The 26,572-nt window shown below is 44.0% G+C and overlaps 1 protein-coding gene and 1 long non-coding RNA gene across 16 annotated transcripts in view; one reads left to right on the top strand and one right to left on the bottom strand.

Annotated features, from left to right (window-relative positions):
• The window catches only part of LOC138760885 (uncharacterized), a 216,905-nt gene that overhangs the window by 114,748 nt on the left and 75,585 nt on the right, over positions 1-26,572 (top strand). For 5 of the 6 annotated variants that reach the window (XR_011355947.1, XR_011355946.1, XR_011355948.1 and 2 more), the window contains one exon: positions 24,309-24,425. This is a non-coding gene — a long non-coding RNA (uncharacterized lncRNA). Of the gene's footprint in view, positions 1-8,626; positions 8,708-24,308; positions 24,426-26,572 lie in introns of all 6 variants that reach the window. The other variant, XR_011355949.1, reaches the window with a different exon arrangement.
• The window catches only part of LOC138760884 (uncharacterized), a 143,244-nt gene that overhangs the window by 50,591 nt on the left and 66,081 nt on the right, over positions 1-26,572 (bottom strand). For 3 of the 10 annotated variants that reach the window (XR_011355940.1, XR_011355935.1, XR_011355934.1), the window contains one exon: positions 20,534-20,740. The exons of 5 other annotated variants lie outside the window; for them this stretch is intronic. The gene's annotated coding sequence lies outside the window, so the exon portion shown is untranslated. Of the gene's footprint in view, positions 1-16,854; positions 17,345-20,533; positions 20,741-23,876; positions 24,024-26,572 lie in introns of those variants that run through there. 2 more of the 10 variants (XR_011355936.1, XR_011355939.1) reach the window with 2 other exon arrangements.

The raw sequence follows: 26,572 nt of genomic DNA on the forward strand, positions 1-26,572 counted from the left end.
TTATGGGTATGCTCAGCAGGACAAGGGGTGCCTTTTCATTATACCATTTGTACGGATGTAATAGTCAATTATACGCATGTAATAGCCAATAGTGCGTAAAATTCAACCTCCTATTTTTGGCAAAAAAAACAGGTATTTTTCATATATCATGTGTAAAAGTCGACACCCCCCCTCTTTTTGGCCCCATATGTTCGCCCATCCGAGCTCCCGACACCCTGACTGTCATCTCTCACCCAGGCTTCTGCTGCCCGCTCACCCAACTGAGCTCCCAACACCCCTAATGTGCACTTAACACCTCCCAGCCGCTCGCCTGCCCATCCGAGCTTCCAATCCCCCAAGCATGCATTTACCACCTGGTCCCAGCTGCCCATCCCCCATATGAGTTCCCGACTCCTCGAACAACGCAGGTACTCTTACGATCAAAAGTTCAATGTCTGTAATAATCGACCCCTTAAATTTTACCATAAAAATTGGTCCGCAAAATTCAACCTTTACATGCGTATATACAGTGCCTTCTTATGATTCTCACACCAAGACACAAGAGAAACTTGTGCGTGAACTACTCTTTGCAGACGATGCCGCTTTAGTTGCCCATTCAGAGCCAGCTCTTCAGCGCTTGACGTCCTGCTTTGCGGAAACTGCCAAAATGTTTGGCCTGGAAGTCAGCCTGAAGAAAACTGAGGTCCTCCATCAGCCAGCTCCCCACCATGATTACCAGCCCCCCCACATCTCCATCGGGCACACAAAACTCAAAACGGTCAACCAGTTTACCTATCTCGGCTGCACCATTTCATCAGATGCAAGGATCGACAATGAGATAGACAACAGACTCGCCAAGGCAAATAGCGCCTTTGGAAGACTACACAAAAGAGTCTGGAAAAACAACCAACTGAAAAACCTCACAAAGATAAGCGTATACAGAGCCGTTGTCATACCCACACTCCTGTTCGGCTCCGAATCATGGGTCCTCTACCGGCACCACCTACGGCTCCTAGAACGCTTCCACCAGCGTTGTCTCCGCTCCATCTTCAACATCCATTGGAGCGCTTACATCCCTAACGTCGAAGTACTCGAGATGGCAGAGGTCGACAGCATCGAGTCCACGCTGCTGAAGATCCAGCTGCGCTGGATGGGTCACGTCTCCAGAATGGAGGACCATCGCCTTCCCAAGATCGTGTTATATGGCGAGCTCTCCACTGGCCACCGTGACAGAGGTGCACCAAAGAAAAGGTACAAGGACTGCCTAAAGAAATCTCTTGGTGCCTGCCACATTGACCACCGCCAGTGGGCTGATATCGCCTCAAACCGTGCATCTTGGCGCCTCACAGTTTGGCGGGCAGCAACCTCCTTTGAAGAAGACCGCAGAGCCTACCTCACTGACAAAAGGCAAAGGAGGAAAAACCCAACACCCAACCCCAACCCACCAATTTTCCCCTGCAACCGCTGCAATCGTGTCTGCCTGTCCCGCATCGGACTTGTCAGCCACAAACGAGCCTGCAGCTGACGTGGACTTTTTACCCCCTCCATAAATCTTCGTCCGCGATGCCAAGCCAAAGATGATTCTATGACTATTGAGCTTGAGGGGTTTCTATTTCAACTGCTGCAGTCCTTTGTCAACAACAGCAAAAAAAGGGAAGATGTCCAAATAAAAGGATGGGACAAGGGGAGGAACACAGATTGACAGGTAATAGATGTTCATGGAATGATGAGAAGGGGATGGGGAGCTAGAGGAAAGAAGTTGAGTGTGTGGTGGTACACCACCAGCCTACTGCAGGGGGCAACCTCTGTACCTGCAGAAGTGTAAGGGGACAGGACAACACCTGGCCGGCTGCCAATCAGTCGGCCTAAATGGATCAAGCCCCACCTGGTCGGGTGCCTGCCTCCCGAGCCCTCACACTAAATTGCTGCAACCACAGCCAGCCTGGCTCTGTGGAGGTTTTTGTGGATTAAAGCCTGTTATTCAATCTTTACCTTGTGTGTGTCTGATTCTGTCTAACAGCACACCACAGAGTGGTAGACAGGTAGAGAAGGCAGGGGAGGGAAAAGAGAAGGAAAAGAAGGATGAATGGGCTCAGAGTGATAAGGGAAACAAGGGAAGGGGTTTAAAAAAAGGAGAGGTAACGAGAAATTGGAGGTCAAGAAAGAATATAAGGTGCTGTTCCTCCTGTTTGCATGTGGCCTCAACTTTGGCAGTAAAGTAGGCATGGACAGGCATATCAATGTGGGAATGGGACATGGCTGACCACTGGGAGATCCTGGCTGATGTCATGGACAGAGTGAAGGTGCTCATTAAAGCGATAATCATTACAAAGCAAGCATTACTAATAGTGAGTTAAACAGGAAAGTCTGCAGACGCTGTGATTGTAGTGCAATACACAAAAGATAAAGGGAAATCAAAATTTTGGGCCTGAGCCAAACATCAAGGTACGAGCAAAAATCAGACAGGCACCTAAATAAAAAGGTGGAGCGACATGGGAGGAGAGGAAGGAAGAAGAGGCATGGGAGGCGCAAAGGTCAACATGCAAAAGGTTAAAGATGGATATGGGTTGGAGGGCAGAAGAAAAAATGCTAAGGTGATTGGGAGAGGAGATAGCTTTGAATAGAGAGGGAATGGCATACGGAGCTGGTGGAAAGGGCAAAGGGATAGGGAAAGAAAGAGGAGGGTCCTCACAGAAACTGGAGAAGTCAGTGTTAATACCATTTGGTTGGGGAGTGACCAGACAGAATATTAGGTGTTGTTCCTCAAATTTGCAGGCAGCCTCAGTTTGGCAGCATACGAGGCTATGGACAGACATGTCAGTGTGGGAAAGGGGTGTGGAATTGAACTGCTTGGCCGCTGTGAAGTCCCTGTTATTGCAGTGGCCAAAGCAAAGGTGCTCAACGAAGCATCTCCCAGTGTGCAGAGGAGACTGCAGATGTACAGGAGGCCACAACAGGAGCACCAGATATAATAAATGACCCCTGCATATTCACAAGTGAAGCGTTGCTTCATTTGGAAGGACTGTTTGGGGCCCTGAATGGTGGTGAAGGAGGAGGTGTGGGTGCAAGTGCAGCATTTCCTGTAGTCACAGTAGTACATACCTGTTGTGTTCAGAATAGGTTCGATGGGTTCAAAGAGAGTCAAGGCTGGGCACGTTATCAACAAACAGTGGCCTTTATTTATGCACAGAGGAGTTCACAAAAGAGTACACACTCACACAGACTAACTTACACAGCACACAGGCACGGTATACCGAGAAACAAGCCAAGGTTCCCTCTCCTCCTGTGAGAATGAGGTCGCCACTTCTGCACGAAGGCTGAGGTTCCCACTCCCGCTGGGAGAACGATGTGCCACTCCTGCTCCAGAGAATGAGGCCATCGCTCCTGCCAAGTAGATCCGAGGTTCCCGTTCCTGCCGGGAGAACGAGGTCTGTGCTCCTGCCCAGTAGGCCAAGGTTTTTCTTAATGTTTCTTTTTACTTGCTTACGGTAATTTACAGCTTTGTTACTTGGCGAATGCGATGTTTTTTAAAATTTTGGGCTATTGGTGGGAGGCCCAGACAACCAGAAAATGGGGGTCGACTTATCACTGGATATACAATAAAACCATTAAAATAAGGCTAAAAAAGAGGGTTAGACCTATGTGCTGGTCAATTTATACGCCAAAATATCTTTTCTTTGGCTTGGCTTCGCGGACGAAGATTTATGGAGGGGGTAAAAAAGTCCACGTCAGCTGCAGGCTCGTTTGTGGCTGACAAGTCCGATGCGGGACAGGCAGACACGGTTGCAGCGGTTGCAGGGGAAAATTGGTTGGTTGGGGTTGGGTGTTGGGTTTTTCCTCCTTTGCCTTTTGTCAGAGAGGTGGGCTCTGCGGTCTTCTTCAAAGGAGGTTGCTGCCCGCCAAACTGTGAGGCGCCAAGATGCACGGTTTGAGGCGTTATCAGCCCACTGGCGGTGGTCAATGTGGCAGGCACCAAGAGATTTCTTTAGGCAGTCCTTGTACCTTTTCTTTGGTGCACCTCTGTCACGGTGGCCAGTGGAGAGCTCGCCATATAACACGATCTTGGGAAGGCGATGGTCCTCCATTCTGGAGACGTGACCCATCCAGCTCAGCTGGATCTTCAACAGCGTGGACTCGATGCTGTCGACCTCTGCCATCTCGAGTACTTCGACGTTAGGGATGAAAGCGCTCCAATGGATGTTGAAGATGGAGCGGAGACAACGCTGGTGGAAGCGTTCTAGGAGCCGTAGGTGGTGCCGGTAGAGGACCCATGATTCGGAGCCGAACAGGAGTGTGGGTATGACAACGGCTCTGTATACGCTTATCTTTGTGAGGTTTTTCAGTTGGTTGTTTTTCCAGACTCTTTTGTGTAGTCTTCCAAAGGCGCTATTTGCCTTGGCGAGTCTGTTGTCTATCTCATTGTCGATCCTTGCATCTGATGAAATGGTGCAGCCGAGATAGGTAAACTGGTTGACCGTTTTGAGTTTTGTGTGCCCGATGGAGATGTGGGGGGGCTGGTAGTCATGGTGGGGAGCTGGCTGATGGAGGACCTCAGTTTTCTTCAGGCTGACTTCCAGGCCAAACATTTTGGCAGTTTCCGCAAAGCAGGACGTCAAGCGCTGAAGAGCTGGCTCTGAATGGGCAACTAAAGCGGCATCGTCTGCAAAGAGTAGTTCACGGACAAGTTTCTCTTGTGTCTTGGTGTGAGCTTGCAGGCGCCTCAGATTGAAGAGACTGCCATCCGTGCGGTACCGGATGTAAACAGCGTCTTCGTTGTTTTGGTCTTTCATGGCTTGGTTCAGCATCATGCTGAAGAAGATTGAAAAGAGGGTTGGTGCGAGAACACAGCCTTGCTTCACGCCATTGTTAATGGAGAAGGGTTCAGAGAGCTCATTGCTGTATCTGACCCGACCTTGTTGGTTTTCGTGCAGTTGGATAATCATGTTGAGGAAAGCCAAAATATATGGTAAGCTTAAATAGTAAATTCATTACAACTAACAAGTATATCAATTGAACCTGGTCCCCAGTATTTCCTACAGCACAGGATCCAGAACAGGCCCATTGTCCTGCAGCCTCGAGTTCAGTGATGGTCTCCATGCAGCAGCAGCAAACAAAAACAGAGAGAGAGAGAGAGAGAGAGAGAGAGAGAGAGAGAGAGCAGAGACTGCACATGCTATGCTTTTTCAATGTAAGACCCATCCACTTAACCTACAAGGTCCAATTGTACAACAGCGTCACTTGTGGGCAGATTAGCAGGTAAATTGACTTCTGACTAGGCGCTAGTCATAGAGGTCACACATGACTGCAATCCACATTCCCATCAGATTCCAGACAGAGAGGCCACCTTATTCTCATAATGGCCACGTGACCCTCCACAGTCCACACTACATTCCACTCCTCAGAAGTCACCACACCATGTCAATCCATTTATAGCAGTGGATCTCAATCTTTTTCTTTCTACTTACATACCACTCTAAGTAATCCCTCTGCCATCGGTGCTCTGTGATTAGTAAGGGATTTCTTGCTAATCGCAGAGCACCGATGTTACTGAAATATTTTGCTTGAGAAAAATTGTCATTGGCCCATTTCCTTTGGACTTATGAAACCGTCCACATAACAACTCAATTAAGTACAATTAAAATAGTGGTTTTCAAACTATTTCTTTCCACCCACATATCACCTTAAGCAATCCCTTACTAATCACAGAGCACCTATGGCATAGGGAATAGTTAAAATGGAATGTGAGTGGAAAGAGAAAGGTTGAGAAGCGCTGATTTACAGGATAGTATATACCGTGGACATATCTACATTGCACACAGCCAATATCCACTGATGGCCCACCAAATTCCCCCCAGCCCCACTGGTCCACCAGCTTCCCCATGAGGAGTAGTATCCTAGGGATCAGTCCTTGCCTCATTTAATTTGTTCACTGACTCTTATGTATGGCAAGTGAGTGGTATTCTGTGACTGACCCAGAATGCAAGCGCCCCGCTTCTTACCAACAACAGCACCAGTACCACCTCCATCTGCAAGCAGGCAGTCCAAGGCCATCTTAACTCCATCTTTAAGCCAATGTGCTACAGCCACCTCATTGACCAGCGTCTCCACCGCAGTGGCCATTCATCCGGGTGTTACTTCAGATCTATAAGGCATATGGTGGCACGCATGCCAATTAACAGGTGCCATATTGTCCCATGGGTAACCCCTGGTCAGCCCGGCACACACACATCCAGGATGTAACATGAAAGCACCCATCTTCACTGGGCTGTGAGCTGTGGATCTTCTTATGCCTGGATACTGTTCCTACTCATCCTTCCACCAATTGCTTGGACCAGTGTTGGCTGTACCATCTGCACAAACATTCCCAAGACCTGTTCAAATTTCGGGGCCTCACTTTGAGAGTTTGAACTTTGTATTAGCCAGATTGTGCACAGGGAAAGACCTGCCCCAGGCCACCAACCCCATTGGGAAGTTAGATGTGTGCTGTTACTGATGTGGGGTAGAGCTGATTGGCAATCATTATCTTCCCAACGCAGGAATATCAAAACCCGTGAAGCTAGACAGTTCCCCCCACACACATGCGTGCGCACACACACACACACACACACACACACACACACACACACACACACACACACACACACACACACACACACACACACACACACACACACACACACACACCAGAGTCTCTGTTTTCAGCGTTTGCAGGGATCAGTGTTTGTGTCAGTCTTTCAGTAGTATTCAAGTTATTGGCTCTGTCGACATATTCATCAGCCTACACGTCCAACACCACTCAGTGCCACCATTACCGGTTCCAGCGCCCGCAGATAAATCATCCTGTGAAGGAAGGAAACTCACTCTCTCCAGGTTTGTCTGTGTGTATATGTGTAGATAAGCCATTCCCATTTTCCCTGGTAATGCCAGCCATTGCATATTTTCCAGTCCCTTTTGTGTGAACCCCCCCCACTTCTTGGTGTCCCTTTCCTGGCCAGGAGACTTGACACTTCACCTGCCCACAGGCCACTCCACCTGCCTACTAGCCGCTCCACCTGCACACCTCTCAATAAGGTCATGCCACAGGACACACAGAAACAACAGGGAGTCTGCACATACATGATGGTTGCAGGGAAAAGTTTAATTGGTTAGTATCATGCAAAATCATCGTCACCACATGGGTTCAGTCAAAACTCCTTGAACCTTGCTCGCAGCACCAAATGTTGTGTTTTAGAATAGGTTCAATGGGTTCAAAAAGAATCAAGGCTGGACTCCTGTTATCAACAAACAGTGGACTTTATTTACGCACAGAGGAATTCACAAAAGAGTACACACTCACACAGACTAACGTACACAGCACATATAGGCATGGTATACCAAGAAACAAGGGTTTAACTTCTTCAGCACCCACCACCCACAGGCACAGTAAACCACGTAACTAACGAGTATATACACATGAACCTGATCTCCAGTATCGCCACTGCTTGGGATCCTCCAGACCTGCCCGTGGCTCATAACCTGAAGTTCAGCAATTGTCCATGTCTCCTGTGAGAACTAATCGTGCATCATCCCCATCTGTTAGTAGATCTAACCTTTGGTTGGCAGGTGAGGTAACTTCTGACTAGGCTCCAGCCAGTCACATGACTCTCCGCCATCCACATTCCCACCAGATTCCAGACAGAGAGGCCACATTATTCTCACAATTCACACTCCCACCAGGTTCCAGATGGAAAGGCCACATGCCCCTCCACAATCCACATTACAGTAAAGAAGGAGCAATTAGTGAAAAGGGTTGAGTGAATGAGGGAGATCTGGAGGGAGCTGTCACTTTGGAAGGTGGAGAGGGGAAGATATGTCTGATGGTGGGATTATGTTGTAGATGGCAGAAATTACAGAGGATCATATGTTGTATGTGGAGGCTGGTGCAGTGGTAGGTGATGACAAGGGGAGTCTTATCCTTGTTATGTATGGGGCGGAGGGTGCCAGGGTGGATGTGCAAGAAATAAAGGGGGTGCTGATAAGTGCTGAGTTGAAGGCAGTGGAGGGGAAGCCATGTTTTTTAAGAAGGTGGACATCTCAGATTTTCTGGAATGGAACACCTCATCCAGGGAGCAGATGCAACAGAGACAGTCAAATTAAGAGAAAAGAATATAATCAGCTATTTTCTCTTCCGCCTTCCCACCCATATCTACTTCTGTTGGCCTGTGCTCCTCCCCCTGCTCCTTCTTCCCTCCCCTCCTCTCCTCTCCTCCCCCACCTTTTTATTCAGGTGCCTGCCTGCTTTTTGCTCATACCTTGATGAAGGGCTCAGGCCCGAAATGTCAGTTATATCCCTTTGATTCCTATAGTCGCTAGGTGACCTGCTGAGTTTCTCGAGCACTTTTCTATATTGCATTATTATTAGTGAGGACCTTCATGATAACATGTCTCCATAGACAGCAATTCTGTCATCTCATTGTAAAGTCTTGCTTTGTATGACAAATCTGCAGAATTAAACATGAGCTGATGCAGCATATTTAAATAAAAATGTTTCAGGCTAATTTTCTTTTAAAAGTGATTAATGTTTGTCAGATATTTTTATTGATTCAGATTAGATTAGAATAAAACTGGTGACCAAAACATTTTTTTGTCATTATTTTGAGTGAAACAGGAACATCTGCAGACGCTGCAATTGTAGCAAAAACAGAGAAATGCTGGAGGAAGTCGGCAGGTTTCATAGTGTGGATAGAAGGTAAAGATATATAACAGCACTTTTTATCCATAATCCCATCATTTCAAAGCACTATAATATTTGTGACATAGCAAAGTACCTGTAGACATGTTTAGTACTTTGTTGCATAGCCCTAGCATTTGATAACAACTTGAAGTCTGTGATTTATAGACTTCACCAGATGCTGAGCATCTTCTCTGGTGATGCTCTGCCAGAACTCTATTCCAGCCACAGAACCATAGAACCACAGAACAATACAGCACAGAAATAGGCTCTTCGGCCCTTCTAATCTGTGATGAACTATTATTCTACCTCGTCCCACTGACCTGCCCTCCATCCCTCTCAGATCCATATACCTTTCCAAATTCTTCTTAAAGGTTAAACTTGAGCTCGCCAGCTGCCACTCATTCTACACTCCCACCATTCACTTTGTGAAGAGGTTCCCCCTAATGATCCCTCTAAACATTTCTTCTTTCACCCTTAACCCATGTACTCTAGTTTGTATCTCACCTACCCTCAGTGGCTAAGCCTACCTACATTTACTGTGTCTAGACATCATTTTTAATGCCTCTATCAAATCTCCCCTCATTCTTCTATGCTGCAGGGAATAAGTCCTAACCTGTTTAACCTTTCCCTGTAACTCAGTTCCTGAAGTCCTGGCAACATCCTAGTAAATCTTCTCTTTCAATCTTATTGATATCTTTCCTGTGGTTAGGTGACCAAAACTGCACATAATACTCTAAATTTGGCCTCACCAATGTCTTGTACAATTTTACCATAACATCCCAAGTCATATACTCAGTACTTTGATTTATGAAGGCCAATATGCCAAAAGCTCTCTTTACCACCCTATCCACCTGTGTCATCACTTTCAGGGAATTATGTATGTGTGTTCCCAGATCCCACTCTTCTACTGCACATCTTCAGCTCTTGCTGGTTTCAGGGGCTTGTCCCCTTAAGTTTACTCTTCAGCTTATGGAAGGCATGCACAATTGGATTTAGATCAGGTGACTCTCTTGGCCATTCAAGAATTTTCCAGTTTTCAGTTTTGAAAAACTCCTTTGTTGCTTTAGCAGTATGTTTGGGATAATTGTCTTGTTGTAGGATGAGGTGCTGTCCAATGAGTTTGGAGGCATTTGCTCCAACTTCAGTAGATGTTTCTATACACCTCAGAATTCATTTTGCTCCTGCCATCACTTATCAATGAAGATACGTGCACCAGCACCGTGGCAACCATACAGTCCCAGGCCATTACACCCCACCACCATGTTTCCCACCGATGAGGTGGTATGCTTTGGATCTTGAGCAGTTCCTTTATGCCTCCACACTTTGCTATTGCCATTGCTCTGATACAGGTTAATCTTGGTCTCATTTGTCCACAAGACCTTTTTCCAGAATTCTGCAGACTCTTTTAAATACTTATTGGCAAACTGTGTTCTGGCCATCCTGTTTCTGGGGCTAGTGGTTTGCATCAAGGACCTTCCTCTGCTTAGATCTCATCCCTGAGTCATCTCTTTCCAGAAAGAAAATGTCAAAAAATCTACTGAGGTTGCCATTGAACCAAAGAAAGAGATATGTCAATGGATAACTAGCATTTTAATTAAGGAAATAGGTCTAAGACATGTCTGAGCAAAAATGATTTTGGAATGGAGTCCTGGAGCTTTGGGCCAGCATTAAAAGTTTAAATGTGCAGTAAAATAATACTTCAGTTCATTTATGTAAGCCACTCTTTGAACCAGTTATGGTCACATTCTCAGCACAGCAGAATTTTAGCTTTGTGAATTCACATCAGTTGAGGGCAAGGTCTTTATTCTTATTTTATTTAATGTACAACTTGATTTGTTTTCTTTCCTCTGCAAGTATGGTCAAAGATGTACTTTGGTTCGAAATTCTTCTTGATTAAGCTGTCAACACAAGGTTGGAGGCAGTGAACACAGTGCAGACAAGATCGATTCAGGGCTGATGCATTATAATGTGGTTTGGTTCCAAAACAAAATGATCTAAATTGTGGTAGATTGGGAAAGAGGGGTGTATAATGAGATCGGGATATCCTTGTACACCAGTCACTGAAAAGTAAGGACTCAGGTACAGTAAACAGTTTTGAAGGCAAATTGAATCTTGGCTTTCATTGCAAGAGGGTTTGAGTACAGAAGAATGATATTTGTACAAAGTTTTGTTTAGACAACTGAAACTGTGTGCAACTTTGATCCCACTCTCTGAGAAAAGTTTTTATTTGCATAGAGAAAATGCAACAGGTTTACTGGGCCAATTCCTAGAATGGCAGGACCAATATGCAAAGAAAGATTGGATCAATTAGGCTTATATTTGCTGGGGTTTCAATTTACAAAAGGAGCTCTCGTAAAAACCCATAAAAATCTAACAAATCAAATCAGATTCAGAACAGGGAGGTTATTTCCCCTGGCTGACAAATCTAGAAACAGCAATCTTAATCTCATGATATGGGGAAAGTCAATGAGGATAGAGATAAGAAGTTGTCCAATTGGTGGTGAACCCTGTAGGATTCTTTAATGCAGCAGGGGGTGGAAGCTAAGTCATTAAAACTATCGAAGAAGGAGGTAGGAGTCAAGGGGTATGGGAAAAATGCAGGGGCGTGGTAGTGATATGAGTGATCAATCATAATCATATTGAATGGTGGCGTAGGCCTTGAAGTGCTGAGTGGCCAACTGCCTCTCCAATTTTCTATGCGTCTTAATCTGGACTTTCTGAATGCACATTTAAATGAAGTGAATAAAAGTTTGCCCCATTTTTAATGACAATGCATTAATTTAAAATTGTTATTGATGTAACAAAGAATTTTGTCAGATCATAAAGTATTATTAAAGTCTTTGCACAAAATGTTTAACAGAGCAAAAGGCTTCAATTCATTGTACACAGCTGCCAACATGGTGGCAAATGACTGTTTTTCAAAATGTTTTTGGTTGCTATTTATGCCAAGAGCACATTTGTTTATTTTGTTCCTTATAGATAAGAAAGCTTGTTTTAGCCACTTATGTCCCAATTTTAACTCAGAACATGAATCAAGCAGACAGGAAGCCTCCATGACATCACCTCAATAAACTATTTCTCCTTGCAGAACCAAGTATATGCCAAAGATAAACATCTTGTCAGTCAGTTGAGCAAGTAAAAGCTCAATCTCCCGTAAAACAGGGATCAGCTGTAAATGTAGTTTGTCAGTCGGATCTTCCTCAGTCGTAGTCCTGCCCTTGCCTACTGTGACTACTGGACTTGCTCACTTTAACTTGTATATTTGATTCAACTTTCTCATCTGCCATTGTTTGCCTTAATTTAAGAAAAGCTGCAGGGAGAAGTCAGGGAACTGCAGGCTGGTGAGCCTAACATCAATGGTGGGGAAGTTGCTGGAGGGGATTCCAAGAGACAGAATCTACCTGCATTTGGAAAGGCAAAGACTGATAAGGGATAGGCAGCATGGCTTAGAGAATGGGAAATCATGTCTCATGAATTTCATTAAATTTTATGAAGATGGGACAAATACGGGATAAGGGAAGGACAGTAGATGTTGTCCATGTGGATATTTAGCAATAACTTTAACAAGGTCATGCATGTTAGGTTGATTTGGAATATTAGGCCATAGATCCATGATGCCTTGCTCAATTGGATACAAGATTGGCTTGGTGATAGGAGTCAGGCAATGGTAGTGGAGGGATGTTTACAGATTAAACCACTCTCCACTACACATCAATCCCTCTGTCATGGAGAGAGAAAGTTCCTTGGTGTGCACATAATGAACAAGCTAGCCTGGACCCACAATATCACCCCATTAGTCAGGAAGGCGCAGCAGCATCTACATTTCTTCAGGAAGTTGAGGAGGGCAAGGTACCAGCCTCCATCTTGACAACATTTTACAGGGCCATAATTGAGAGTGTCCTGTCTGGAAAAAGGTCAAGTGATGTGGAGGGAGTAGGAGGTGGAATCTCGGAGCTCCCAAGCCAGGACGAAAATTAGCAAAAGAAAACATTCAAAGAATCACCCGAATACCATTAGAAGACGTGAGAACTCGTACAAAATATAAATATGACAAAAAAAGGGAAGTCCATGTCGAAAAATGGGAGAGAAGAGCCTTTGAAGCCGGGACCTGGTGTGGAGGTGCCTTGCGGCGAAGTAAATGTCGGTGCCACGTCAAGGCCCGCTGAAAGAGCGTCCCCTTCCAATGGATGCTCTGTTGAACAGGAGGATCCCCCTCTTGGAAGAAAACATCATCCCAGGCTGTCAGACTGCAGCAGACAGCCCTGGATCGAGTGGTGGGGGGAGAGATAGGACAGCACTGGCATCAGAGCGAGCGGCCTGGTGGAGCACGGGAGCGGAGCAGCAGTCTGGTGGGAAGGAAGACTGCGGGTTGGGGGAGCAGAATGCCGTGGAGAGGAGCATGAGTCAGTGCTTAAAGAGGTCAGGGGATGCCGTTGTCGAACCCAACCTTGAGAAAAACAGTGCTCCTATGAGTTGCAGTTTGCGGGATCTGAGCGGCAGTTCACCGGGCGTGAGGACCATGGCACAAACAAGCAGAGTGCCATGGAGAGGGGCATAAGTCAGTACATAAAGAGGTTGGGGGGGTGCCGCTACTAGTCCCAACCCGAGGGAAGCGGCACTTACCTGGGTCCTGCCAGGGTGGCAGCCTAAGTGAATTACTGCTTTACCTCTTCCAATTCCAATCTTCATCTCTAAAAACCTCTCCCCAAGCCAAGGGGAATAGCACGTTGTGAGGTGTCAGGCAGAGTCGGGCCCAACATGGAGGAGTTCCAACGGCACATCTGGCTGCAGGATAGACCAGGTGGCTTCAAGCAACATCGGGGAGGCTGCAAGCAGGAGCTGCAGCGGAGGGTCCAGTGCTGGATCTTCTGGAGAAGACAGCAGCAGCAGTGATAGTGAGGAGGTTGGGGACTGTGGGAAGAATGGCAGGTGGAATTTAATTTGGACACATGCAAAGTGATGCATTTTGGGAAGTTAAACCAGGGCAGAACATTCACAGTAAATGGCAGTCCATTTCACAAATAGGGAAGTCTAAAACTCTGGGTTTAAGATGAGAGGGGAAAAATTTAAAGGAATAATATTTTCACACAGGAAAACAAGGTGCCAGAGAAAAAGATAGAGGCAGGTAGAATTATAACATTTAAAAGACATCTAGGCAGGTACATGGATGGGAAATGTTTAGAGGAATGTGAGGCAAATGCAGCCAAATGGGACCAGCTCAGCATGAAGGCCCTGTTTCTTTGCTGTCTCCTGCTAAGATGCACCACACTGGGCACACTGCAGAAGTCAACAGAAGTTCCATCAGCAAAGTGAGGAACCTTGGATTTTTGTCCTGATGCTACTGGCAACCACTACCAAGTGGCCTTTGCATTGGGAGGCTGCTTCCTGTACACTTTGTCCTTCAGTAGCCTGAGCAGATTCCTCTCCACCCCTTTCCCTCTCCTCCCTGGGAGGACACTCCACTACCAGTAATTTGCTCTCATTCTTTGACAACATTTCCCAGTAGTTGGAAGAGTGCTGGTTGTATTGTGAGCAACTCTTTGCAGGCTATTTCCTGAGGCCAGATCTCTGAGGAAATTTGCCTCTGAGTGCTGTCTGCTACTTAATCAAAATGGGGTCATTTGAGGAAAACACGCCAGTGCTGTTTTGGAACCTCCAAAGAATGTCACATCTATTTAGAGTATTTTTAAACAGTCTTTAGCACTAGAAAAAATGAGAAAACTTTCATCCCGGACTTAAAATCATTATGACACGTATCATTTAACCCTATTGTTTTTCTGCTGATTCCTCTTGGATTAATTGTGATTGCTCTGTATATCTTTGGCTTGGCTTCGCGGACGAAGATTTATGGAGGGGGTAAAAAGTCCACGTCAGCTGCAGGCTCGTATATAAAGCCCACCCAATTACTCTCATCCAATTCCATTTTGATTGACTATGATTTCCTACTCTTACTGGTACTGGGGTCAGATCAAAACCAACCCCTGCAGAACTTCACTAGCTTGCTGGATTGCACAGAATAACAGTGTTTTCAGGATTTAGTGGTACAAACATGAAATTCACATAAACAGAGTAAATTTCACGGTCAAGTAACAAATGAAGTTTTTTTTTCTTGTCCACTTCCACCTATCACCTGCCTCTGTCTCCCAACTTCACCCCTCCCATTCCCAGCTCCATCTCCTGTGTCGACTCTCCCCCTCTCCTCTTTCTGGCAGCCACCTTCCCCCTCCACTCATCCCAGATGCAGTATCTTAACCTGAAACGTTGAAGTTCCTTTCCCCTCAAGGATGCTGCTCGACCTGCTAAGCTTCCCCGAGGGTTTAGTTTTTTTTTTGCCAAGGTTACTTATATTCTTTTGACTGGTGTGTGAATTTGTGGGGCACATTCTGGCCTACCCAGTTTGCATATTTAGATGCATAATCAAATGTCAATGGACATTTTCTCAAATTTTTATTTTCGTATTACATGTTGAAGAAAAATTAAAAAAAAAACATCAAATTACAAGTATGTTTAGAGGAAGAAACACCACACCTACGTACCTTTCTGTGACCAGATCCATCATAGGACACCCGTCAGATTTTCCAGCATTAGAATCTACTGTGTACCGTTGAGGTCATGCATTGGGTCATGTATTTCCAACACCTACTCCCAAACTTGGATAAAGATAGCCAGGCGAGACCAGTGAGTTCTTTGACTATGCTCACTGACTGCACTAAGGCAGCCACTTCGTGGGCTTTTTATACTTACAAAGTTACTTCAATCCATTGTACAACCCATAAATGATTCACCTAAATATTGGTCAACAGTCTCAACTCTCCACTCACACTTGGTGATGGTTCATCCAACATTGCTGAAGGACTGTTTCATTGCAAGATCATCAGTGCAAGGTTGGGTCCACAGGAACAGACTGGAACAGCTGCAAACCCTTCATTCCTGCTTTCTTCATGGGTGGCTCAGAGCTTGTGTCAAAGGAACAACGTTTCTATTGCACTCAGCAGCCACGCTCCAATGTTACTTCATTTATCCTCTTCAAAGAACTTGGCAGATGACAGCCTTGAAAAAATGCAGTCTTCTTCAATTCTAATCTGCAGCTAGTTGCACCAAGCTGTGATCTAGTCAGGGTGCACCAGGTTATATTTTTCTCAACCATCAAACAACCTCAGGTGGTGTGACATTACCGGAATAGTAATCAAGTGGTTTAGGCTCATATCCCTGAGAACAAGAATCCAAGTTCCACCTGCATAGATTGTAAATTTAAATTTAGTTTTTTTTAAAATCTGGAAATAAAACATTAGTATTAATAAAAGTTGACCAGGAAGCTATTAACGAACCCATTAGGGAAGGAAGCCTTCTGGCTCAACTGATTGGGCTTATTCTGAATGGTTAACTGTTACCTGGCATCTGATTCAACCATGCCAGTGATGTACACAGCCACCAAGGATCTGTTTTTTTAAATTGTTTAATTGTTACGCTGACAGGTTCAAGGTCATTCATTGACGAGGGCACAGAATGAAGGAGATGTCAGTACCAAATGTGACTACTCTGCTGGCTAGGATTTGGTACACTTCAGCTTTTCAAATGCTGAGAAAGTTGACACAGGAGAGTTACTACTGAGCAATAGGAAATCACTTATTTTTGGTGTACTTAACATATGGTTGCATTTAGCACCAATATCAAGCTGCAATCCCCCTTCCCCACAGATTAAGATTTTTGAAACACAGTGGTTTAGACACAGAAACAAGTGATTAAACCGGACCTGTTGCTTCCTGATAGGATCTCACATAGTTTCATGCATCTCCCAACATTGCTGTTTTGGCTGCCAGAGAAGGGGACCAGCCCATAAAAGCACATTTGCGTTGTTGCAGTGGCTGAAGTAGAGAGGGAGTCAGCTCCTACAATCACTCAGAAGGGCACATCACTGAGATTTAGAGCACCAAGGGGGTCCTGCAAATCAAAGAGGCATATACTGGAAATCTATAACACACACTGGTCGAAGCCATGAAAAGTTCTTCTTTCTACAGGTTCTGCATGATCTGCTGAGTATTTCCAGCACTTTTTGTTTTTGTTTCATTGTACAAAGAGGCGTTATGATTACCTTCATTAAGCATAAAAATATCCACACAAGAGACTTTGTCCTCAAAAATTATCTTGGGGTGATCCATACAGTGTTCATAATACCCTGTCAAGCAGGGATTCTCACAACAAAATGTCATTTATGCAGAGATCCTTTAAGTAAGCTGTCTCTCACCAGGAATTACTAAGATATCACAGCAAGCCATGAAAGTAATTGAGCAGGATTGATTCATCTGCTAATTGTACTCCATTGTTGGTGGAGAATCACATGGCTTTGGCAGTACACTGCAGACAGCAATCAAGTCTTCAAATCTACTTGGCACATTATGCAGATCACACTTGGACTGATGCAGGTAACATCATCTCACCTCCAGGTCACCAAAGGTGTTTTCTGGAACAATCCTGGTGCTTCCATGACTGGCTATTTTTGTGCTCAGCTACTATGTTGGAAGAGTTGGCGTGGGGATCCATTGGAGTGGAAAGCTTCTCCAGAGAGAGCATGCAATGGGACATTTTCAATACCTGAAAGGATGGATCATCAGGAGGAAAGATTCATGTGTCCTTCAGGAAAACAGCATTCACCTTGTGAGAAAATTCAAGGTTCAAGATTCTTTTATTGTCATGTAATAAAACAGATGTAATATTACACAAAATTGACTTTAGTCTACAAAAGGCAGGCAGAAATTCACCATCAGCAGAAATTGACCAGCATCCCTTACAGTTAGAGAAAGAGAAGCAAAAGAGAGCCCCCAGAGTCACTGAGCATCCATGGATTTGCCTTCAGCACTCCTGCAGCATCTGCAGCCACACAGACCTCAGTCCAAACAATCAGCAACCCAAGCTCCAGATCCAAACCTCCAACACGATCAGGAATCCTTCAGCGTCCTCAACACCCTCTCATATCCTGGTTCCAATACCTGGTACCCCTTCAGCCAGTCTCGAGCCAGTCTCCAGCAGTCCGCAGCCTGATGCGAGTCCTTTCACCATAGTCACCGTGGTCACTGTCCCATGCATGGGCACCTCTATTTCTCCTTCTCAAATGGGCAAGTTCTCCTCATTTTCTGGTGGCCTGTGCCAGTCCTCTGCTTCTCCTGAGTCTGCAACCCTTCAAGATCATTGCCATTCATAGGCACTGCCATCTTGGGCCCAGACCCCACATCATAGGATTTTAAAATAAACCTCTGTTGGCTCCTTTAACAGGCCACTCAAACTTTGTATGGAACTGCTGGTAGTTGAACTGGGTGGTAGAACTCTACAGAAGAGGGCTCCTCTCCTCACTTACTGTGGGTCCACACCAGAGGAGGCACTGCCAGAGCTGCTGCAATGGCAGCTCCGTCATTTTCTTCTGACATTCCACAGCATCTTGAGGGAGTGGAAACCTTTCCTGCTGACGAAAATGTGCTGGTTACTACTGGGAGGCCATACAAACAGAGGAGTGACTGGGTAGGCTGGGTTCATTTTCCCTCAAGTGAATGAGGCTGAGAGGTGACATGAAATAAATTATGAGAGACATAGTCAGGCTAAATAGCCAGAGTTTATTTCCCCTGGTGGGGATCCTAAAATTAGAGGGGACACATTTAAGGTAATAGGGAGGAGGTTTTAGAGGCAAGAGGTTTATTGGGGATCTTAAGGGTACATTTATCAGACAAATAGTAATTGGTAATTTGCAATGAGTTGCCAGAGAAGGTAGAGGAAGTGGAACAGTAACAGCATTTGAGGCATCTGGACAGATACTTGAATGAGCAAGGCAGTGATTCTCAACCTTCCTTTCCCACTCACCTACCACCTAAACTACGACTGCCTAAAGAAATCTCTTGGTGCCTGCCACATTGACCACCGCCAGTGGGCTGATAACGCCTCAAACCGTGCATCTTGGCGCCTCACAGTTTGGCGGGCAGCAGCCTCCTTTGAAGAAGACCGCAGAGCCCACCTCACTGACAAAAGGCAAAGGAGGAAAAACCCAACACCCAACCCCAACCAACCAATTTTCCCTTGCAACCGCTGCAATCGTGTCTGCCTGTCCCGCATCGGACTGGTCAGCCACAAACGAGCCTGCAGCTGACGTGGACATTTTACCCCCTCCATAAATCTTCGTCCGCGAAGCCAAGCCAAAGGCAAAGGACCACCTTAAGCAATCCTTACTAATCACAGAGCACCTATGGCATAGGGAATTCTTCAAGTTGTTTGTGAGTGGAAAGAAAAAGGTTGAGAACCACTGCCTTAAAGCCATGCCCTCTCATATTTATCTCTCCTGATCTAAGTGGAAAGACTCTACTCGCATTTACTCTGTCTATACCAGAATCAAAATTTATTGTCATGAACAAGTCATGAAATTCATTGTTTTGCCGCTCTCATAATTTGATAAACTTCTATTAAATTTCCCCTCATTCTTCTTCACTCAAAGGAATAAAGTCCTAACCTGTTTAATCTTTCCCTGTAACTCAACTCCTGAAGAATCAGCAACATCCTAGTAAATCTTCTCTACACTCTTTCAGTCTTATTGATATTCTTCCTGTAGTTGGCAACCGGAACTGCACACAATATTCCAAATTTGGCCTCACCAATATCTTATACAACCTTATCATAACATCCCATCTCCCATACTCAATACTTTGATTTATGAAGTCCAAGGTGCCAAAAGTTTTCTTCACAACCCAAGAAAAAGATGTGGATACAAAAGAGAGAAATGTAAAGAAAGAAACTTAAGCAAATTAACTAAATGTAAACAAAATTAGTACTGTGATAAATAAATGTGCAAACTAAGAGTCCTTAAACGAGACTCTGATTGAGTGTTGTTTAGAATTCTGATGCTGGAAGGGTAGTGACTGTTCCTGAACAGTCTGAATCTTGTGGCACCTACGTATATATCTCTCCTGATGGCAGCAGTGAGAACAGAGCATGTCCTGGGTGGTGCAGATCCCCGATGTTTGCTGCTGCTCTCCAAAGCCAGTGTTCCATGTAGGTTTTCTTGATGGTGTGGAGAGTTTTGCCTGTAATGTTTTGGACTGTGTCCTCTACCTTTTGAATGGCTTTCCACTCAGATGCATTGGGGTCCCCGTACCAGGCCGTGATGCAATTAGTCAACACTGTACAACTGTAGAGGTTTGCCAAGGTTTCCAATGTCTTATTGAACCTCCACAAAATCCTGAGGTGATGATGTGCTTTCTACATGATGTCATTAGTATGTTGGATCCAGAAAAGGTCTTCTGAGATAGTGACTCTCAGAATTTAAATTTGCCCACCCTCTCCACCCTGATCTTCCAATGATCACTGGATTGTACATCTCTGATTTTCCCTTTCTAAAATCCACAATCAATTCCTTGGTTTTGGTGACATTGAATGTGAGGTTAGTGCACCATTCAGCCAAGTTTTCTATCTCCCTCCTGTCTGGTGACTTATCACCCCTTTTAATCACTACTGTGGTATCATCAGCAAGTTTCTAAATGGTGTTGTCGTACCGAGCCAAGCAGGTGCAAAGCAAGTAGAGCAGAGGGCTAAGTACAAAGCCCTGTGCTGCTCCAGTGCTGGTAGAGATTGTGGATGAGGTGTTCTTGCCAATCCACACTAATTGGGGTCTGGAAGTGTTATAATTGTGTCATAAATGCTATCAAAGTGCTGCCATTTATGCTGGTAGATCAGCACAAATATCAAAATTATTCAATAGTAAGATGACATTGTTTAAATCTGACATCAGCTTTCAAAGGTACAAGAAAATTAATGTGTTGCAATATAATTTGTAAATTAGAATCTTAAGTGAGCTGGCTACTTAACCTTGCAGTCCTTGAGGTGCAGTTTGGGAGGAGATTCCACCATTTGGAACCAGTGATGGTGAAGGAACATCGATATATTCCCAAGTCCGGATGGTGTGTGACTTCTAAGGCAATTTGGCTGGTTGTGTTCCTCGGGTTTTGCTTCTTTTGTCCTTCTAGCTGGTTGAAGTTGTGCATTTCAAAGATGCTGGCCAAAGGGTCTTGGCTGCTAGAGCATTGAAGAATTACAGATGTTATATCCTTGTCCAAAGAGGGGCAGAAGGATAAACCATCTACCATATACAGTCAGTTTTACCTCAAAGGTAGTGAAGCTTTAGGAAATAATGACATAGAAAAAACAATTTAGAAGTCACTTGAACCAATGTGGATTAATTAATTTTAACCAGCACACTTTTGTAAAAGGAAAGTTGTATATATTTAAGCAAGCTGAGCTTTTTAAATGAAGTAATAGATAGGATTCATGGGGTAAAAATGGATTTCCAAACATAATTTATTAAAGTATTGCTATGGGCCCAGAGGACCCCACAACTCAGCAGCAATAGAAATTCACCAAGACAAATGGTTTCTTAAACAAAAGTAGTTTTTAATTTTCTTTAAACATAAAATAGAACAGGATCAAACTTTAATTTATTACTATTACCTTAACTTAACCTAACTTATCTCCCTTCTAATTCTAAGGGCACGTGCATGTAATATTTGTATAAGTTCAGAAAAGTTCTTTGATTCACAGTCCAATCTCACTTCTCACTCCTCCAAGTTCACTGGTATCAGGCAATTCTTACACTGTGCACAGAATTTAACATTTATGAAGTTCACCAGGCTTTGGTGCTTGAAAGGCAAATAGTTGCCACTCAGGAACATTCTTGTCGGTTTTCAGAGAGAGATTTGTTGTTCCAGGACATCCACAACTGATTCCCTGTAACCAGCCACTTCAGTGTCTTGCCGAAGAAACTTGCCCCTTCAGGGTTTTCCAGATGATAACCTCTTTCCTTCAGGTCATCACAGAGTTCCTTTTCTGTTTCCCTTATCTCAGGTGAAACATTACAGCCAGCCATCTCCTCTAGTAAAGTCAACAAGGGCTTTGAACAGGCTGAACTAAGAATTCACAACCTGTCTTCAAAATGGGGGTTTTCCACAAGCTTGTCAGCTTGTCATGTTCCAGTCCCAGCTGCTGCTGCTGCACTGAAGAACTGTAGGACTGATTCCTCTCTCTCCCTCTCTCTCTCCCTCTCTCTCTCCCTCTCTCTCTCCCCCACCCCTCTCTCTCCCCCCCCCCCTCTCTCCCCCCCCCCCTCCACCTCTCTCTCTCAGAGAAAACCACATAACTATCTTAGAACAGCAAACTACATTCAGACAGACTGTGGCACCGGACCCAATCTTCTGAGTCTGTCCATCTGTTGCTTTCCAAAACAATAATCCATTACTCTACAGCATGTCTAATTAACACCTACTTGTGAAGTCCTTCAGCAAAGCAGTTTTCATTGTCCTTACAAAGGCACCAGGAGATTGGACTGTCAGTTTCAGCAGAACTCTGGCATTTTAAATGAAATCTGTTTTGTGAAGTGTTTTTGTTTGTTTGTGACCTATACTAAAAAAAAACACAATTTATCTCCTTTAAAACATATCTATATATAAAATAGCATAATCCGTCACACATGCAATACTCTACATGTGGCTTCACCAACATCTTGTACAGCTGTACCATAAAGTCCCAACTCCTGTACTAAGTGCCTAGACTGATGAAGGGAAGGGTGTCAGATGCCTTTGTCACTACCCAGTAAACCTGTGTTGCCGCTTCGAAGGGAGCTATGTACTTGTAGTATGGGGTCACTGTTCTACAGCACTCCCCAGGACACTACCATTTACTCTGTAAGTCCAGCATTCGTTTGATTTATAAAAATACAATTCCTTGGCCCACTCCCCCAGTTGATCTTGATCCTGTTGTAATTGCAAGTAACCTTCTTCACTCTCCACCATAGCACCAATTTTTGTGTCATCTGCAACTTTATCAACCAAGTAATGTAGACTTTTATCCAAATAGTTAATATAAGTGGAGAATAACAGTGGACCCAACACCAACCTCTGCAGCAATATCTCTCTTGACAGTAATAATCTGGAATGGGATGCAATGTCAAAATTTGTAGGCAACAAAAAACTTAGGTACAATAAATAATGAGGGGAGACAATGTATCCAGGAGAATGGTGCTTGATACAAAAAAAACACTTTGGAATAAGTTTACAGTGTCAAAACATGTTCCGCAAGTTATAGTGTAACTTTTATTGTGAAAACAAAATAATTCAAGGAGGAGTTCTCAACTGTGAGTGGATCAAGACAAAAAAAGAATTGTTATTTAAATCTGCTCCAACTGAGGGAGTAACTGTGTGCCTCTGGGTTTTAGTGCAATGAGTAGGTGGTTGCAAGATCCAGTTTAGAAGCAGAATGGATAATATTAAGACTGCAGCTCTAAAGGGGTTGTATAATTGGAAGGACCCTGGAGCCATATGTGCATCAGTCTTTGAAGTTGTAAGATAAGATTGCAAAAATGATTTAGCCATTCTATCAAATCCTCGGCTTCTCCATAAAAGGCAGTATACAAAAAAGGGAGTTATGGTAATCTTTGGTAGGCTACTGATTGGAACATTGTCTTCTGATTCTGGTTATTAACTTTAGGAAAAGTCTGAAGGGCCTTGGAATAGATGCAGGAAAGATTGCTGATATGGCTTCAAGATGAGGAATGCATATTAAAGGAAAAAGGCTGGAGAGATGCTTTCCCGAGAGCATTGGGAGGAAATGTGACAGATGTGCTCAAAAAAACAAGGGATCTAGAGAGAGCAAGTAGAGAGAAAATGCTCCCAGTAATAGCAAGACACAGAAATGCAGGCTTAAGTTAATTGACAAAGAAGGCATGGAGAATCGTTTTAAGGCAGAGAGGATTTCAGTGACTGTTTCTCTCTCCACAGATGCTACCTGACTCGCAGAGTATGTCCAACTTTGCCGGCTCCTGTTTCTAGATTCCCAGCATTTGCTCATTTGTTTTTTTTTGCCTTGGTGGCATGTGGATTTCTAAAGGGCATTGGTTCAGTACTTGAACAAATTGCAGGGCTATTGGGAAAGAAGAGAAATGTGGGATTGTTCCAGTGTGGAGTTCAAGGCCCCACTGTCTCCCTCCCCTTGCCATGATTCCACTCGATGATTGTACATGTCTGAAATTAGTGCTTCAAATGGCTGAAGGAAAGGCTTTTTTTTTTGTATTGTGCATTGCAGGAGAATTTAACAAGTTGAAATAATATCACAAGCCCTGTGAGAGCACAACAGCTTAAATCCACCCTTGAGAGAAGATAGGTTAACTTTTAAAGAGGGTTTATTTAATCAGATCCTGTGGTGCAGTCTGACACCAAGAAAATGTACTTAACTTTGTCTCCCTGATGCTGGCTGAACTCCCAGAACCCCTGTTGATTGACAGTCATTAGGATTGAAGGTGGAGCTCAGTCTAGACAAAATAAAGGCAGTTAGCCTTGAGAAGCATGGGCTCTCCTGGTTAATCATGAGCAAGCAGAATTTGAATCATTGCACAATTGAAACTGAACAGAATTGAAAATCCCACTTTTTTAAAAATTCCTCTGGCAGACATTAATTATGTTGTGTTCTAAAGTTTCACAGCCAACAAAGTGGCAACAAAGAATAACAAATCACTGCCCTGTCCTCCACAATCTGCCACCATGCTCCATTCCCAGACTCAAAATATAACTCTTCTCTTTCTTTTATCTCCCTCTAGAACTAGGAGCAAGATGGCCCTGAACTGCATACAAAGGGGCAAAGACAATCCATGGTTCTCTGGGCAGAATAAGAGCCTGCAGTGGCCTCTCACAGATACTAAAAATCATTTGGCCAGGTGAGTACGTTAGCACTAGAAGCTGCCGGAAGCTGCCTATAATGGTATGGTTTGTGTATGCTAATTAGCTCAGGCTGGCCCGCCTCCGATGACACTCTTACCTGAACTCCTCCCCTGAGACCCAGGCCATAAAGGTCTGGCCACCTCTCCCTTCCCTGCACTTCCCTAGATTGGATCTGGGCCAGCTCAAGTCTTCTGTACAATAAAGCCTATCGTTCCCCTCAGTCTTTGTCCTTGTAATTATTGGGCTGCCACTAGCATTGTGCCATCCATAAAGGGATCAAAAGATTATTACAAGCACTTGTTTCTGCAAGGATGCCTTGAAATATGTTTAGAGTCATGAGCTTCCAATATTGGTGTTTACCTTGTTCAAAGAAAGTTCCCAAGTTGAAATACAAACAAAATAAGTATCAGCAATTTTTTTTGAAAGTTTGTGGGGGGGGGGGGAGGTGGTGTCTTTGTTGATGCTAGTCCATGATGTGTTAGATTTTTAGGTGCTGGGAGATTCTTAAAATTGGGGTTCCATCCAACTTCACTGCCTTTTTGCGATTATATCATTGGTTCAATTCCACAATTTTCTGACTGGTTGTCTTCTCTGAAGTCTCCTTTGTCATTTGTGAATTTTTTTGAAACCTGATTAGTGGTTTTGAATCTGTATTTTGACTGCTTTTTTGTACCTAGGCAACCTTTCCAGTTGTGATAAACAGTATGTGAAATATGAGACCCCGTGTTGGAGATCAGACGCAGAGATTAGTTTATCATTAATATTATCCCTCAGATGTATGTTAATGTTACTATTTGTATCATGGAATATTGAGTATATTTATAAGAAAGCTGTGATTGTCTCAATAGGTTGAATGGCTTCCTTCTGTATTGTAACAAGTAAATAAATGCATTGAACATGCAGAGCAATTGAATTTATTCCTTTCTCTTGTAAATTCAGGTTGTGTCTGTGGTGGCTTCTTTATTTGAGGTCCATGGGAATGGAATTGAGATATGTACCTGCACCAAAAAGTTGACCATTTACAATATCATTTGTCAATAATCTTCACTGGGAGGAATAAAGATTCATGATGAAATGGTGTGAAATGGTTAAAGTATGAGTAAAGTGACAGAAAATGAGGAATTTCCAAATGAAAATGACAAGTTTGCAGAGCTAAACTGGTTACGCTAAGAGATATGTACCTGCACCAAAAAATTGACCATTTACAATATCATTTGTCAATAATCTTCACTGGGAGGAATAAAGATTCATGATGAAATGGTGTGAAATGGTTAAAGTATGAGTAAAGTGACAGAAAATGAGGAATTTCCAAATGAAAATGACAAGTTTGCAGAGCTAACCTGGTTACGCTAAGACTGATAAAGCCAGCTGGCAACCTTCTAAAATTCCCCAAAGCATGTGACTGCAAGTAGGTCACAGCAACTGATTGCTTATTGACACTGGCAGGCAGGGGAAGTCATCAAAGGGACAAGAAAGTAGTCAAGCAAGGGCTCTGTCAAAGATTGGGGCCTCATATGGAACGTTTTTCAAGGGGTTATCAACCTAGAGATTTGTGGTTGCAGTGGACCACTTGATGTTATGCCAACCTATATAAACTTTCTCCACAACAATCTAACACATCCTAACCACACACCAATAACCTTATATTTTTTCTTGTATCCATGTTCCTATCAAAGAGTTCTTAAATGTCCCACTTGCTACTGTGGCCTTAAGAAAAAGGCAGTGGCTGTCCATCCTATCTATGACTCTCTTATAAACCTTTACACTTCTATTGAGTCTCCTCTCATCCTTTGTTGCTCTGAAAAGAAAAGCCCTAGTTTGATTAACCTTGCTTCGTAAGACATGTTCTTCCACGCCCCTCCCCCCAAATTCTGGACAACCTCCTGCTAAGTCTCCTCTGCGCCTTCTTTAAAGTTTCTACATCTTTCCTAAAATGAGGCTACCAGAATTACACGCAATACTCCAAGTGTTGTCCATAGAGCTGCATCATTATCTCATGGTCTTGAACTCCATCCTGCTTCTAATGAAGGTAAGTACACCATATGCTTTCTTAACCGCTCTATCAAATTGTTGGCATCTTTGAGGGATCTTTGGATTTGGACCTCGAAATCCCTTTCTTAACATTGTTAAGAATCTTGTTATT

This window comes from Narcine bancroftii, chromosome 4 (genome assembly GCF_036971445.1).
Source record: "Narcine bancroftii isolate sNarBan1 chromosome 4, sNarBan1.hap1, whole genome shotgun sequence".
NCBI lineage: Eukaryota > Metazoa > Chordata > Chondrichthyes > Torpediniformes > Narcinidae > Narcine > Narcine bancroftii.